Genomic DNA, 16076 nt, shown 5'->3' on the forward strand with positions numbered 1-16076 from the left:
CTTCCTTCCTTCCTTCCTTCCTTCCTTCCTTCCTTCCTTCCTTCCTTTCCTTCTTTCCCTCCTTTCACTCTGTCCACATAGGGAATCATGCATTTGGACAGGTGTTCTGCCTAAAGGAATACATATTTTGATCATTTTGATTGCTGAGACCTAGCAAGATATCTTGGGATTTATAGGCTAGATTTTTTTTTTAAAGACCATGCCTTAAACCCAAATCATTCTGGCTTTCATTGATTGGTCAGAAATGGGCCCAGCCCAAGCCTCACTTGGTCATTGTTTGGGTTCCCATGGCTCAAGAGTGAGTGTAAATAGTAACTGTTTCTGTTTTGGCCAGAAACCCAGAGGGTCTTCCCCTCCCAGATTAATTTTTTTTTGGCTAGGTAAAAGAGGCTAGTCTTTCCCTCATCTCCTAGCTCGACTTAATCACTGAATAGGCATTGCCTCAGACAAACTGAGACCCAAGAAAGAATTTAGCTTAAAAAGGTTGTGTGGGACAGAGACCACTACTCAAATTCAAAATAAAGACTTAGTTACCTTGAAAGCAGAAAGGAGTTTATTGTTTTCTCATGAGAAAGGGTACCACCCCTGGTCACTCTAATGGCCCTGGCCAGGGAGGACACATACTGGTACTCATCACCCTAATGGTGCGTATTGGTGCAAGGGTACAAGTTGGTTACAGAAAGCAAGGCTTATTTATATTCTAACGGGAGTTCCTCCTCTCAAAACCCCCTTCCCCTTATCCCATTGGCTGGGCTTCAGGGGGCACAATCTATTTAATCTTCCCCAGCAACAGAGTACACAAGTTTGCCTGGAGACAAGAAAAGGAGTCTTGCAAGGGTTTTAAGTTGGGGGTAGGGCCATTCCACTCCCTCTGCTAGTGCTCAAAAACAGGGCCTGAGGGGGTTTTGACAAGGTCAGAAGGGAGTATGTTTCAGCAATACTTTTATTTGATAAATAAAAAAATTTATTTGATAAATAAAAAAATTGAAATAGAAGGCCATCTACAACAGGTGCCTCCAATTTCTCTCCTCCCACTCTCTTACTATCTGGCTTCTGATCTTATCTCTCTGTAAATGACCAGTGATATCCTAATTGCTGCTCTTTGTGAGAACCACCAACAAGAACTATTAACCCCCTGAGGAGGCTTCACTTCTGAGAGATCATCATCTCTCACAAGGCCAAGGTCCCATCTCCAGGCATTCTAAATGGCTCCAGAGGAGAGAATGAAGCTGGTGACTTTGCATAGCCCTGCCTCACATAAATCCAATTCACTTGCAAGTCATGACATCACTTCCTTGATGTCTTTGGTCCTCCTTGAGAACAAACAACACCGTGTCTCTAAAAGGTCAATAAGAACCAAAGACCATTCAAGTTAATATAATTATTAAAGTTCTTCCTAAACTTCAGAAGAGATGTTGAGTCAGAGGATTTCTAGAGGAGGGTGGCCAGGATAGTAAGGCAATAGTTGAAGAAATGTAGGCAGAGGGACAAGGGATAATAGCCATAAAGGGCTGCAATGTGGTAAACATAGTTCCAGAGAAGAACTAGGACCAATGAGTGAGAAGTTAGAGGGAAAAAGATGGTCAACCATAAGCAATAATTTCTTAACAATTATGAAAGTCCCTAGTTACTTGTACAAAGTCACATACGTATACAAATAACTGGCCAGAACTCAACCTCAGGTCCCTTTGCAGATGTCAGATTCAAGAGAGCGGGGTTCATGTGTGAAAGAATTTACTTCAGACGTTCTGTATAGCCATCAGGAGCTTTATTAACATTTTTTTAGCAAAAAAGCTAATTGAGGCACTGTTATTTGGGGTAATTAGGCTTATATAGCAAAATCCTGACAGGGAGTTATACATGGTTTAAAATTTTATGCTTAAAAATTAAGGACAGAATAAGAAAGAATTTTGTGACACAGGATAAGGGAGACAAAAGGAATTCTTTACGGTCCAGGTTAAGGTTTTTAGGGTTTTATGGTTGGTTAAATTAAAGATTAAGGACAGGACAGTGGAGACACAGGTTAAAGATTAAGGACAGGATAAGGAGGTGGGGGGGAGTTTGAGGGGGGCAGGGGATACAGGATAAGGGAGACAAAATCAATTCTTTTGGTACAAGTTAAGGAGAAACTTTATGGCATTTCAAGATAAGAGGGAAAGGACTTTAGGAAGCTCTCAAGTTACAGGATGAGCTACAGAATGATCCCCCTCCCTCAGAAGGGGCCTCACAAAGCACTTGAAAAGCAACCCTTAATGCTCTTAATATTACCCTTAGGTAATATCCTTAATAATACCCCTGGGTACCATTTGCCATTCCACATCACCAGGACTCCAAGTTAGTTCTCCAGGTTCTACTTCCATCTCATAGGACACCATGTTGTTTCTAGTGAATTCACATTCATTGGAAATACTTCTGCAGAAGCCACAGTTCACCTTGTCGGGGATATTGTAGAGCAGAGTTGTACTGTATTAATGTTTCCCAATTGCGAGTGTGCAATCCATAAAACATTTTTACTGGTTTAGAAAACTTTTATTAACATTTGCCAACACAGGTTAAAACCTACTCCCTTTTCTGTAGTTCTAATCCCTGTACCCTAAACTACTGAGAGCCACAGTAATGAGAGTGGAGGAATGCGGAGGATTGAGTAGTGAAGAACAGTGCATGTTAGAGGATTTAGATTTTTATGGGTTCAAATAATAGTTTAGCTGAAAAATGCTGAAATGGATAATCTATAAGTCCCCTTCTGGATTTAAGATTCTAGAAAAGGCAGAGATAATTTCTAGGGGGAAGGGATTTTCCAGGTCCTCAGAAAGGAAAGCAGCTTTGTAAAATGGAAAAGCAGTGGTTTTGAGTAAAAGAAAAAACAAAAAAAACCCAAAAAACTAAAACTAAAATAACCCAACCTAGATTTGGATCCTAGGCCTTTGATATCAACTACCCAGGTGACCATGGGCTACTTATTTAACTACCCTTCACTTTTGTGTATAACTACAAAATGAAGAGGTTGGACTAATTAGTTTTTGACTATCTTTCTTGCTTTAGATGCCTGGTAATGAATCACAACTGATCTTAATGATTTATTCAAATTTCTTCCAGTATGTGTGCTAAGATGCATACAGGCTAGCTTCAAAGGCCTATGCCACGTTTCTCTCTAGGGCTGGCTTACAAAATAATTTGTAGTTTTATTTGACCAAGCTCTGTTCAATATTTTCCCTCATTGACATCCATAAGTAACTTTGGAGCCCATGTTGGAGTACTAAGGTGATCTGACAAAAGTCACCACATGGATACATATGTCCATTCGATTCTACTCCTTCCTGTATTGGTGTATTTTAAGATCACTACTTCTAATGCCATGTTCTGGACTCAGTCCCCTTCTGTCACAGGGAAGTGGTGCTGTGTTGGGCCAGATCTAACTTAGTCTGAGGATGAGATCTCATGCCTTCAGGATGAGAGGGAAATGAGATCCTTGCTGGCCCCTTTAACTAAAAAGAAATTTATATTGCAGTTTAGAAGGTATATTCAGCAAGGATACAACACTGATTCACTTAGATGTCTCACTCCCCTTTCCATATAGAAATGCATTAGGTTAGAAGAGTGAGTTGACCTGCATGCCAATAGGATATCCATCAAGTCTGAGGGTCTCTAACTCCCCTGATCAGTTTTTTTAAATGCCTTAGGCAATGAGGAATTTGCATCACAGGCTGAGCTTAGACCACTGAACAAATCAAGCCTCGGAAATAGCTTTTTTTCCTCTTAGGGGAAATTAGCTTAGCCTATGTGGCAGGGATCCTAGTAGATGTTACTCATTCCACAGGTTCCTTGATTGTCCCTAATTTTTAAAGGAAAATCCCCCACATGATTAAGCCAATCTACTTTGAAGATTGCATACTAAACTGTTTGCAATACATTGACCTCTTCTCAAAGTAGGTTTAGATGATCTTGCGAAAGATTAATGTGTGTAGAATGTGGTATGAAGACGGTCACATACTCTTATAAAACTTTGGAACTCTGTGCTCAGGGAATCTCCTCCTGTAAAAAGGATACAGAGGACAATCCCCGGAATTCTCTTTTTGAGGATGTAGATTAAAACATAAACATGAGTTCTTTGATACAACTGAACTTGAGACATAGAAAGAGAAAAATGTTACAGATAAAGTTTATGAGGGGGGATGGAATAAGCAAATTAATGGTTACTCCTACACAATGCTAAGCACATCTAGATCCATTTAGATTTTCTTCTCTTGTCTTCTGTTCTCTCATCTACCCTCTCCTCTCATCTTTTCTCTTTTCTTTCCTTCTACTCCTTTCTTTTTCCTTCTCTTCTTGTTTTTATCCTCCCTTCTCTCACTTTCTTCTTTCTTGTCTTCTCTTCCACTCTTCCTCAGCTTCCTGTCCTCTTTTCCTATATCCCTCTTCCTCTTCTTCTCTCCTTTCATCTCTCTCCTCTAAGAACAGACAAAAAAATACTGTGGTACAGAGAACTCTCAATTATGACCAGGTAGATTTTTCCCATTGTGGATTGTCTGCTTAAAAAAGGGTTTGTCCTCTATCATATGGTGCTGTGGTTGCATGGTCACTATGCCCCACTCAGAATGCATAGGGGGAGATGCCAGTGTGTAAATGTAAATCTCAATATTCTAAGGATACCTGGTTTCACCAGTGTATTACCTTCACCAAAACAAACATCTTTTTGACTTTGTAAATGATCTTTGAGAGTTGCTATGGCAGAAAAGTTCTTTGCCCTGCATCCAAACTGGTGATGAACCTTTTTACAATTAGCTAGGCTGGCTCCTGGAGGATATTCTTCATACATACTCCAGACCAGCAGACAGGCCTTTCTTAAAGATTTTACAGGGTGGTAGGACTTTCAAGAGCTTTGTTCTGATGTTACCACCTTGAGAATCCTGGATCAGTTCCCATGCCACCATGAAGTATGAAGGCTTCAAACAAATTAATCAGTTGTGAATTGACTTTCCTCCAAGTAAAATGGATAAATACAAAAGGCACTGCACTTCTTGGACTCAGAAAATATGGGCTAAAGTCCTAACTCTGACACTTACTAGTTTTATGACTTTAGGGAAGTCACTAGATATTTTGAGCCTTAGTTTCCACTTCTGTAAGATAAATATTCAAATTAATGGAAATTTATTAAGTATCTTATGCATGCAAAGCTCTGTGCTAGATGCTGGAGATAGAAAGACAAAAATAGTAACATTTACCTCCCTTAAAAGAGCTCACATTCTACGAGATGAGAATATCTGTCCCACTTGTCTCATATGAGAAAGTTGTAAGGGTCAAGTGAGATGTTAATGGAAGCACATCATAACTAAAACACTACATACAATACAACCTGTTGCTTTTGCCATAGTAGAGAGCTTTTTTTAAAAATATAATCTCTAAATATAGTAAGTCCTGGTTGTTTATCTTATCATTAATTCATCATCCTGCTTGCTGCTTACTGCTTCTCTGCTCACTCCTGGAATATACTTGTCAGTAGGGGTTTTTTGTTTGTTTTTGCTGTGACCTTCAGTGGCCCATTTATGGCAAACAAGGAGGTTATACTATGTCAGGTCAAATGCAATGGGACCAGTAAGTTATATCCACTAACATTACCCCCCCCATGAAATACTCCAAAAAGTCATATTTAAGTAAATATCTCTTTCAAATTATCCAACCCTAAAAAAATCCAGGGCCAGCTAGGTGGCACAGTGGATAAAGCACTGGGCCTGGAGTAAGGAAGATCTGAGTTCAAATCCAGACTCAGACACTTTCTAGCTATGTGACCCTGGACAAGTCACTTAACCTTGTTTGCCTCAGTTTCCTCATCTGCAAAATGAGCTAGAGAAGGAAATGATAAACCATTCCAGTATCTTTCCAAGAAAACTCTAAATGGGGTCACAAAGAGTTGGCCATGACTCAACAACCAAAGATAGTCCAGTAGTATTTTGGGTCCAGAAAAACAGGAAAGAAAAAGAGATTCATCATTACTTTTAAAACTTCTTAGAGTATTTTCATACAAGGTGGGAAATCAAACAAAACTATAATAAAACCTAAACTGTGGCACAGAGAGGCTACCCTGAAGTCCCTGTGGCCCAGTGTCAGAAGCAGACATCTGGCAGAGAAGGTGAACAATCTGTGAAAATATTAGAAGCCCCATTAAATGTGAATAACTCAGATAATGTTTTAATTAGTTAGGATTTCATGGCATTGAGAGTACAGAGCTAAAGACATATCTCTTGGGGAAATGGAGAGACATACTTAGATGCTGTAGCAAGTATGCAGGATGGTGTCAAGAACCAAAAAGCACAGCAATGTTACACTAATTGTGGGCATTGGGAATTATAGTCACCAAAAGGAAGTACTGTTTAAAACACAGTGGATAATAAACACACAGCATTCATTACTCTAAGGGGCTGCAGGTTGAAAGCACAAGTAGCTTAGAAATATTAATGGATGACAGGAAATAACAGCTTATATCTGTATAGCAACTTACAATTATGAAACGCTTTACATAAATAGTTTGATACAGAAATCTTAATTCAGGTATTATCCCCATTTTATAGGTAAACAAATTGAGGCTCAGAAATTTTAGCAACTTAGCCAATGGTCTCCCAGATAATTGAAAATTCAGAGTTGAGACTTGAGTTCATTGCTCTAAATCCCTAGCTTTTCCTACAGTACCAGGCTGCCTCTTAGACTCTGAAGAGCTAGCAAAAGGAAACTGAAGATGTCTGTGAGGGTATGTGCCTGGCCTTTGAGGTTGATATCAGATAGGACAATCATTGTCATAGCCAGAATTCTGGACTGGCTAGACCACAGGTTTTCATTCGTTAGGTTCCTTATCTTTAGAATTCTCTACCTCCTTCTTTATTTTCATCTGTTCTTTAAAGTCCACTTCAAATGTCACCTCCTCCAGGAACCTTCCCCTGATTTTCCAGTCATTAATGATGCTCCCTAGAGCTGCCCATGTCATTTTTGGGAGTATCTTTCTAATGCATGGTAACATGAACTAACGTGGTAACATGGTATCATGTTTTCATTTGTACTCTATTTTGCAAGATTATAGATGTAAAACTTGAAAGGGACTTTGAGAGCCATAGGTGCCAACCTCCTTATTTTTAACAGATGACGAACTGTTAATATAGACAAAGGGATTTGCCTAGGATCATACAATTAGGAAGTTTCTGAGACAGGATTTTAATTCAGGTCTTGTTTACTCAAAGTTCAACACTTTATTCACTATACCATTATATCCCTCTCCTAAACTGTGAGCTCCATGAGGATAGAGTATGTATTTGCTCTATCCTTTGCTTCATCCCCAACACTTAATCACATTGTTCAACATTCAGTGAATGCTTTGAAATGTCTGTTGAATTGAATTGCCCCAGTTAGGTAATACTCACATTTCAAAATGAGCCCTATAGGAGCATGGACTTTCCATATAGCTAGGTAATAGAAGGAGATCCCAAAAGTCTTTTCTTTTCTCACGTTCCTTCTGATTGCCACCTCCATGAATTGTTCATCGAGTATCTATAGACTTTGAACATACAGGTTTGATCTTAAACCTGAGAGTTCTAGTATCAATGACATTTTATTTTTGGAGAGGATTTAAGGTCATGTAGTTCCTTATTAAAATCTGGTGCTGAAGTGATGGTCATGGCTATAATTCCATTACGTTTTAGGGGCATACCTGGAATGATGAGAATGACTAGAGAAAAAATGATCAAAGTATTTCACTGGACTTGCAGACACATTTTTTTTTTACTGTTTTGGGGTATCAAAGACAGTAGGATTTCTCCATTTACCATTTGACTAAAGACTGGCGTCCATAATAGCTGACTTTGATAGACTCTTTCTCTAATTTCCCTTTTCTTATTATACCAGAATTCTGGGAGTCAGGCTCATTGAATTCTGTTATGTCACTAATTTTCTGGGTAGTGAAGCAAATACATCATCTTCTTGGCTGTCCACTGTCTCAGACTGTGGAGAAATCCAGTTACCTGGAATAGGAGGGCAGAGATTTCACCAATGCAAACCATAACAGTAAACAAACAATTATCTTTGAAGTATAATAAAAAAGAGCAGCAGGTTTGGAGTGAGAGGACCTGGCTCTTCCAGTTATTACCTATGTGACCTTGGGCAAGTCACATAATTTCCCTGGCCTTAATTTCTTCATATGTAAAATAGAGTTTTATCTATATTATTTCTATATTTATTATTACTAATATATTTATTATAATATTATAACTTGATGTATTTATTATTTATTATATTATTATGGACAATATAAAATACTTGGCAGTCTACATGCCAAGACAAACCCAGGAACTACATGAAGACAACTGCAAAACACTTTTCACACAAATAAAGTCAGATCTAAACAAGTGAAAAAACATCCATTGCTCATGTGTAGTTCGGGCCAATATAATGAAAATGACTATTCTACCTAAATTAATTTACTTATTTGGTGCCATACCAATCAAACTACCAAAATATAATTTTATAGAATTAGAAAATGTAATAACAAAATTGCACAAACAAAATCAATGTGACCAATATTAGAAGAAAGCAGAAAGCTGGAAACAATTTTTAAATTAAGTGTCTCTAAATTAAGTGGCCTCATTTCTCAAATATATAGTGAACATAATTAGATTTATAGGAATACAAGTTATTCCCCAATTGATAAATGGTCAAAGGATATGAACAGGCAGTGTTCAGATGAAGAAATCAAAGCTATCTATGGTCATTTGAAAAAATGCTCAAAATCACTACTGATTAGAGAAATGCAAATTAAGACATCTCTAAGGTACTACCTCATACCTATCAGATTGACTAATATGACAGAAAAGGGAAATGATAAATGTTGGATGGGTTTGGAAAATTGGACACTAATGCAATGTTGGAGTTGTGAACTGATCCAAACTTTCTGGAGAACAATTTGGAAATATGCCCAAAGGGGTTTAAAATTTTGAATACCCTTTGATTCAGCAGTATCACTACTAGATCTGTATCCCAAAGAGATAAAAAGGGTGGGGGAAATGGACCTATTATTATCTTTAAGTGGTGGCAAAGAACTGGAAATTGAGGGGATGTCCATCAATTGAGGAATGGCTGAACAAGTTGTGGTATATGATTTTAATGGAATACTACTGTGGCATAAGAATGACAAGCAGGATGATTTCAGAAAAACCTGAAAAGACTTACATGAACTGATGCAAAGTGAAATGAGCACAACTAGGAGAACATCATACACAGTAACAGCAATATTGTATGATGATCAACTGTGAATGATTTAGCTATTTGGAGCAATACATTGATCCAAGCCAATTGCAAAGGACTCGTGATGAAAAATGCTCTCCACCTCCAGAGAAAGAACTGATGGAGTCTGAATGCAGATTGAAGCATACTATTTTTCACTATTTTTCATTTTTTAATCTGTTTTCTTTCACAACATGATTAATATGGAAATATGTTTTGCATGATCACACTCATATAACCTATATCAAATTGCTTACCATCTTAAGGAGGGGGAAGAGGAAGTAGAGAGAGAGAATTTGTAATTCAAAATTTTAAAAACAAATGTTAAAAATTATTTTTACATGTAATTGGGAAAGATAAAATGTTCAAAAAAAGAATTATGGAATCATAGGATCTTAGAGCTGGAGACCTCAGAGGTCATCCAGTCCTACCTATGCCTGAATAAGAACCCCCAACAAGATCCCTAAAATGTTGCCATTCAACCAGAAGCCTCTATTTGAAGTCTTGGCTTGATGAGGATTTCACTGCTTCTCAAGACAGCCCATTTCACTTATAGAGCTCTAATTATTAGAAAGTATTTTTCTTTTATACTGAATTAAAATCTGTCTCCCTGAAATTTTTACTAATTTTTAGTTCTTCTTTCTTGAGCACAGAGAAGCTAATAAGATCTCTCCTTATTGTAATTCCCTTTTAAATACTTGGAGACAGTTATGATTTCTCCTCCTAAATGATTTCTTCACCTGTCAAAATATTTTCTCTTTCTTCAAATAATCCTTGTATGATATGACTTTGAAAGGTGGTATGGGCAGTAGATAGTGTTGGAATTGTATTTAGGAAGAACTGGGCTTGACTCCTGCCTGAGGCATTTAATAGTTGTTTGACCCTAGGCAATTCACTTAACCTCACTCAGTCACAATCTCCTTATTGTAAAAATCAGAGTTGGATTCCATGTTCTAAGGATCCTTCCAACTCTATATCAATTATCTTATGAACCCCTCTTACTAATATTCTCATGTTCTTCTAGAAGCAACCCAACTTCGAGATATCTTTCCTAAAGTGCATCACTGGGGAATTGAACATAATATTCCAAGTATGTTCTAACTAGAGTAGAGTAAAATGATAATACAATGCTCCCACCCACCCCCATCCCCATCACTGATATTATGGTTTTGTTCATGCAGCCCAAGATCAAATGATCTGTTTTGGGGTTGCCATGTCGTGGTGTTGATATATTTATTTTGTGCATGAATAACTCACATTTATATCTCACTATGTGATTTGCAGACAACTTATTGTCCTTATTTTAGAGTTGAAGAAACTGAGGCTTACAGAAGTTATGAGTCAGGATGAGAGTAATGGCTTGAACACAAATCTTTTAATTCCAAGAAGGGTATTCTTTCTACTACACCCTGCAGCTTGGCAGTCCACTAACATTCCCAAGTTGTTCTTTTTTTTAAAGTGGTGTTTTCTAGACATGCTTTTCTCATACTTTTCTTATCACTTTAGTTTTTAATACATGTGTATAACTTTGCTTTGACCCTACTGAATTTCATTCTTTTGGAATTATTCCATGAGTTTAACCTCTTTATAGCTTTTATTTTATTTTGTTTATTTTTAACTGAGTCTGCCATTCAAAAAGATTTACTACCTTTCAGCTCTTTAATCTGCAAAATGGGATAAGTATATTATCTCTATCTTCATCCAAATTATTGACAGTAATGTTAAGCAGAACAGAGCCAAGAACAGAGCCTTTAGGCATTTCACTGGAGACCTACCTGCAAACTCAAAACAATTAGTAGGTCACTATTGTTATCTTTTTCCTCCTCTATATTCTGATAGCCCTCTGTGCTTAAACTATTCATGGAATTTATCATTGCTATTAATAACAGATGAAATGTGTGCTTCTTTTTGCAAACACATTCCATTCTCCCATGTGGCTGCTACTTTAATTCAGGCTCTTATTACATTTATCTGTACTATTGTAAGCAGGTCAGATTATTTCTATATAATAATTTGTATGATTACTCGATATGATTAGTTGTCTGCACAGTCTCCCCTTTCCAAACCATTCTTTATACAACAGCTAAAATAACCTTCATATGGTGTAGGCTTAAATATGCCACCCTTATGTCCCCAAACTTTCCATGTTTCCCTAAGTCTTCCAGCATGAAATACAAAGACATTCAGTGTCCTCCACAGTCTGACTCTAGTTTATTACTCATTACTTCTCTTCCAGCTCTCTATGTTTCAGCAAAACTGGCCTATTAATTATTCACCTTCCTATACCAGAGAAAGAAGGACATTGAAATGACATTCTTCATTTGAACAAATATCCCCTTAAGGTCATCTGCTCATCCATATCTGTATTCATGTCCTATTTCCCATTTGAGGCCTTGCATTACCCAAGGGCACACTTTGGTTTCACTCATAACAGGACCTGGGTAGCTCTTCTTTGTACAATCATAGGGCCAGTGAAACTACATATTCATCAGTCTGCTAGTGATCAATTATGTCATAATACCATTTATGAAGTAGAACAGTTGTTTACTCACCCACTAGACTCACAAAGTAGCTGATTCTAATGGTCTCTGCATTTGCCTAAACTTTGAATTGATACTGATATAGCCTAGGTCTGAATTATGTCCCTAAGTGTAGTCTATGAAGATCAGCCGTAAAATGGGATAGCTTTGTCATTCAACAGAAGTTGACAAGAAGCAAAAAAATTTGTGATTTAAAAAAAAGTCTTTAAGTATTCTGAATAAAGATGAACTTTATTTCAAATTTAATATTGGCACACATGCCTCAAAATGGAATAGCAAGTCCTTTGATAAATGGACCAAAATGTAACCTAGTTGAATTGAGACTCTGTAGGCAACACTAAGTTCAGAATTCTTTTTTTTTCCTTCTTTCTTAAAATAATCCTTTGTGAGTCATCAAAGTTGTAAAGGAATGTTACTTTTTAAGGCTAGGTTCCTACAGGCACATGTTAGAAATTGAATAGTGGTCTTGAACAACTTGGGTCTCTTATATATGCTCTTTCTATCCATACTGCTCCCCACTCTGCCACAGACAGACCTTTTCCCACTAGACCAATCAATGAGACAGAAAATCAAGCAGACCCTTGGCAAAAACAGTGAATAGCTGAGAGTTTATCTCTAGCACTCATCCTTTTCCTATTCTTCATCACCTTCTTCCTTTCAGCACTCCATCCTTTGCTCTATTCTCACCCCTTGCTACCTAGCCCTCACCCTACTTCAGCACTTTATCAAAACCTACCCTTGAAAGCAAAATCCCAGTAACTTTATCAAACCTTCTCTATCTGATTCCCTCAGCTCATTAATCTGATGAAGTGTTCTGAGCTGAAGTGATAATGTATCATGATAACTTAATGTGCTACCCCTCCCCCAAGATAACAATTGCATATTAACATTGCGATTGAATTGGCCTTCAATACCTTAACCCAAGCTTAACCCAAAGATGGTGAATAATGTGTAAATTTCAGGCATTGTAAGTGGACTTGAGAGGGGAGATATTTTAGACACAGGTGAAGAGAGGAGACTTACCAAGTCACAGTAGAAGCTAGGTTACAGAGGCTTTCTATGCATTCAGGTTATCTCTGTTCTCTGTGGAGCTGAACGTTAACAATTTACAATGGCTGAGAAGTACTCTGCAGTAGCAGTTCTCAAAATGTGGAGGACTTCTGGGATCTATGAAACCCTTTCAAGGGGTGCAGAAGGTCAAAATTCTTTTTATCATTATTTGTTGTTGTTCATTTGTTTCAGTCATATCTGCCTCTTTATGACTCTTTATTTGGGGTTTTCTTGGCAAAGATACTGGAGTGGTTTGCCATTTCCTTCTCCAGCTCATTTTACAGATAAGGAAACTGAGACAAACAGGATCAAGTGACTTGCCCAGGATCACATAGCTATTGAGTGTCTGAGGTCAGATTTGGACTCAGCTCTTCCTGACACCAGGCCCAATGCTCTATCCACTGTGCCATTAAATTTTAATAGGCATAACCCACATAAATAAAGGCTCTCTGGAAAGAATCCTCAATCATTTTTAAGTGTGCAAAGCGGTCATGTCAACAAAAAGTTTGACGACTACTTCTCCACAGAATCACAGATCTAGATCCATATAATGGGAGTTAAAGGTCATCTTTAATGGCTAATTCCTTTAAACAGCTAGTCAGTTGAAAAGCATTTATCAAGTCCTATTATGTGCCAGGCACTGTGCGAAATGCAGGGATACAAAGAAAGGCAAAACAGTTCTTGCTCTCAGGGAGCTTACAGTTTAATGGCACGGAAAATAGGCAAATAACCATGTATAAATAAGGTATCTATAGGATAAATTGGAGATACCAACACATAGATGGCACTAGAATTAAGGGATCATGAAAGTCTTCTTGAAGATGATGAGATTTTAGCTGGAATTGAAGGAAGCCAGGGAAACTGGGACACAGAGCTGAGGGGGGAAAGAATTATAGGTATGATGAATAGCTAGTGAAAATGCATGGAAGTGGGGGTATTTTGTGCAAGTTATAGGAAAGAAGGTAATGTCACAAGATCACAAAATATGTTGGGATAAGGTGTAATAAAAATAGAAAGGCAAGATGGGGCCAGGTTATGAAGAGCTTTGAAGGATAAGAAGGTTTTATAAGTGAATCAGGAGGTAATAGGAAACCATTGAGGTTTGTCTAATAGTGGAGTGACATAGACACATGCTTTAGTAAGATCAGTTTGACAGTTGAGTAGTTGGTATGGGGAAAGACATGGGATAGAAAGATCAACCAGCAGGGTATTGCAATAGCCCAGGAATAGGTGAAACGATTTGTCCAAAATCAACCAGGTCATAAGCATGAGACGTAGGATTTATACCCAGGTCCTCTGTCTCCAGAGCTAGTGTTCTCACCACTACTATGTTTTCCGTATTTCATAATATTTATGTACCTGACACCCTAAAACACAAAGCTAATCCTTGCCTTTCTTATTTTTATAGCAGTAACGCAAACAAAAGGGAGGAAATGTCTTACAGCTCTATATTATTTAAATTAAATAATGGTTTTTATACTAAATGTTTTTTCAATTATCAAGCATTCATTTTTTTTCCTCCCTTCCATCTCCTCTCCCTGACTGCAGGGGGTGGGGGAACAAAACCAAAACAAAACTCTTGTAACAAATAAATGTAGTCAAACAAAATAAATTCTTGTTTTGGCCATTCCAAAAATGTGTTTCTCACCCTGCATATAGATTCTTCACCTCTCTGACATGAAACAGTTAGTATTCTTTGTAATCAGTCCTCTAGAATCATTGGTAAATATTGAGCTGATCAGAGTTCTTGTCTTTCTAATTTTTTTTTTTTACTATGTGGATGTTCAAATTATTATCTTAGTTCTGCTTACTTTACTCTACATCTATTCAAACAAATCTTAGTTTTCCTGGAAACTATTGAAAGAATGGATTGAAATTCATTTTACTCTGAGGCAGTTTGGAGAAAATTGGATACACTTGGTGGTGTTGTGACACAGACTTGGAAGTCATTGTCCTGAGTGTCCTCTAGAGACTGAATTACAGCTCATAGAGGGCTGGTCTTTGCATGTTACTCCAAATAGGTAAAATCTCAAACCACAAATCAACATTCATAAGGCACACATAGAAATGCACATGCATTATATATATATATATATATATACATACATATATATACACACACATATATACACACACATACACACATACACACATGTGTGTTACAATATATGTGATATTCCTGTATCTATATGTTAATATCTCTCTATATATATCACATTTGCAAAAAACATAGAGGTAAGAGATCTCATAAAGATTCAGAAGGAGATTCTTGTTCTAACCTAAAATAGCTTCATCATGAGTATGTATAAGTGGATGACAGGTGTGCTCTAAGGTTGTCACATCCTTGGAAGAACATTGTTATTGGTTCTTCCCATCTCTATTTGATTTATTTCTCAGCTTAAATTGGTTTGTAATACCTGTCCCAGGCTCCACATACTCCTATTCTTGGTACCATGTGTTCACAAGACTAAGACAATGTTCCTTCCTTTACCTGAACCTAAGATGTTAACAGAACCTGGGAGGAATGATGGGCTATCTAAGCAGATCTCTATACTTTGGGCAGTAAATGTAGTCCAAAAGGCCTTTGGGCAATCTGTACTTGATTTCTCTTGTATTGTGTGTGTGTGTGTGTGTGTGTGTGTGTGTATGTACATATACACATATAAGAAATATTTGTACATACAAGGTAGATATATATATATATATATATATGCATATATATATATTCATATATCCATGAAAAAGGCATTGTGATATAGTAGAAAAGTAGAAAAGGCAATGTATTCAAAGACAGCATCTGGTCCCAAATTCTGCCTAAACTTCTTCCAATGCCACAACAATGGTGTTGAGCAAGTTAATTTACTTCTCTATACCTCAGTTTCCTCACTCAAAAAAAATGGAGGGCTTAGACTATATGATGTACAAGTTTTCTAAGAGCACCCAGGAACTAATATATCTGGGTGGAACCATAGACAACATTTAGTCCAACCTTCCTCATTTTACAGATATGAGGAAACTGAGGCCCAGAGAGGACAAGTGACCTCCCTAAGGCCACATGGCTAGTTAATTGCCAAGTTGAGATTAGAGCACCATCCCAGGTGCCAAAATGACAACTGGCTTTACTTACATGCCTCTCATTTGTTAGCACATTTGTTCCTGTTCCTCAATTACACATGAACTTACTGTATCTATATATGCTCCTGGATAGTTCAGTTTGGCACAACA

Source organism: Vombatus ursinus, unplaced genomic scaffold (assembly GCF_900497805.2).
Source record: "Vombatus ursinus unplaced genomic scaffold, bare-nosed wombat genome assembly UNPS02007612.1, whole genome shotgun sequence".
In the NCBI taxonomy this organism is placed as follows: domain Eukaryota; kingdom Metazoa; phylum Chordata; class Mammalia; order Diprotodontia; family Vombatidae; genus Vombatus; species Vombatus ursinus.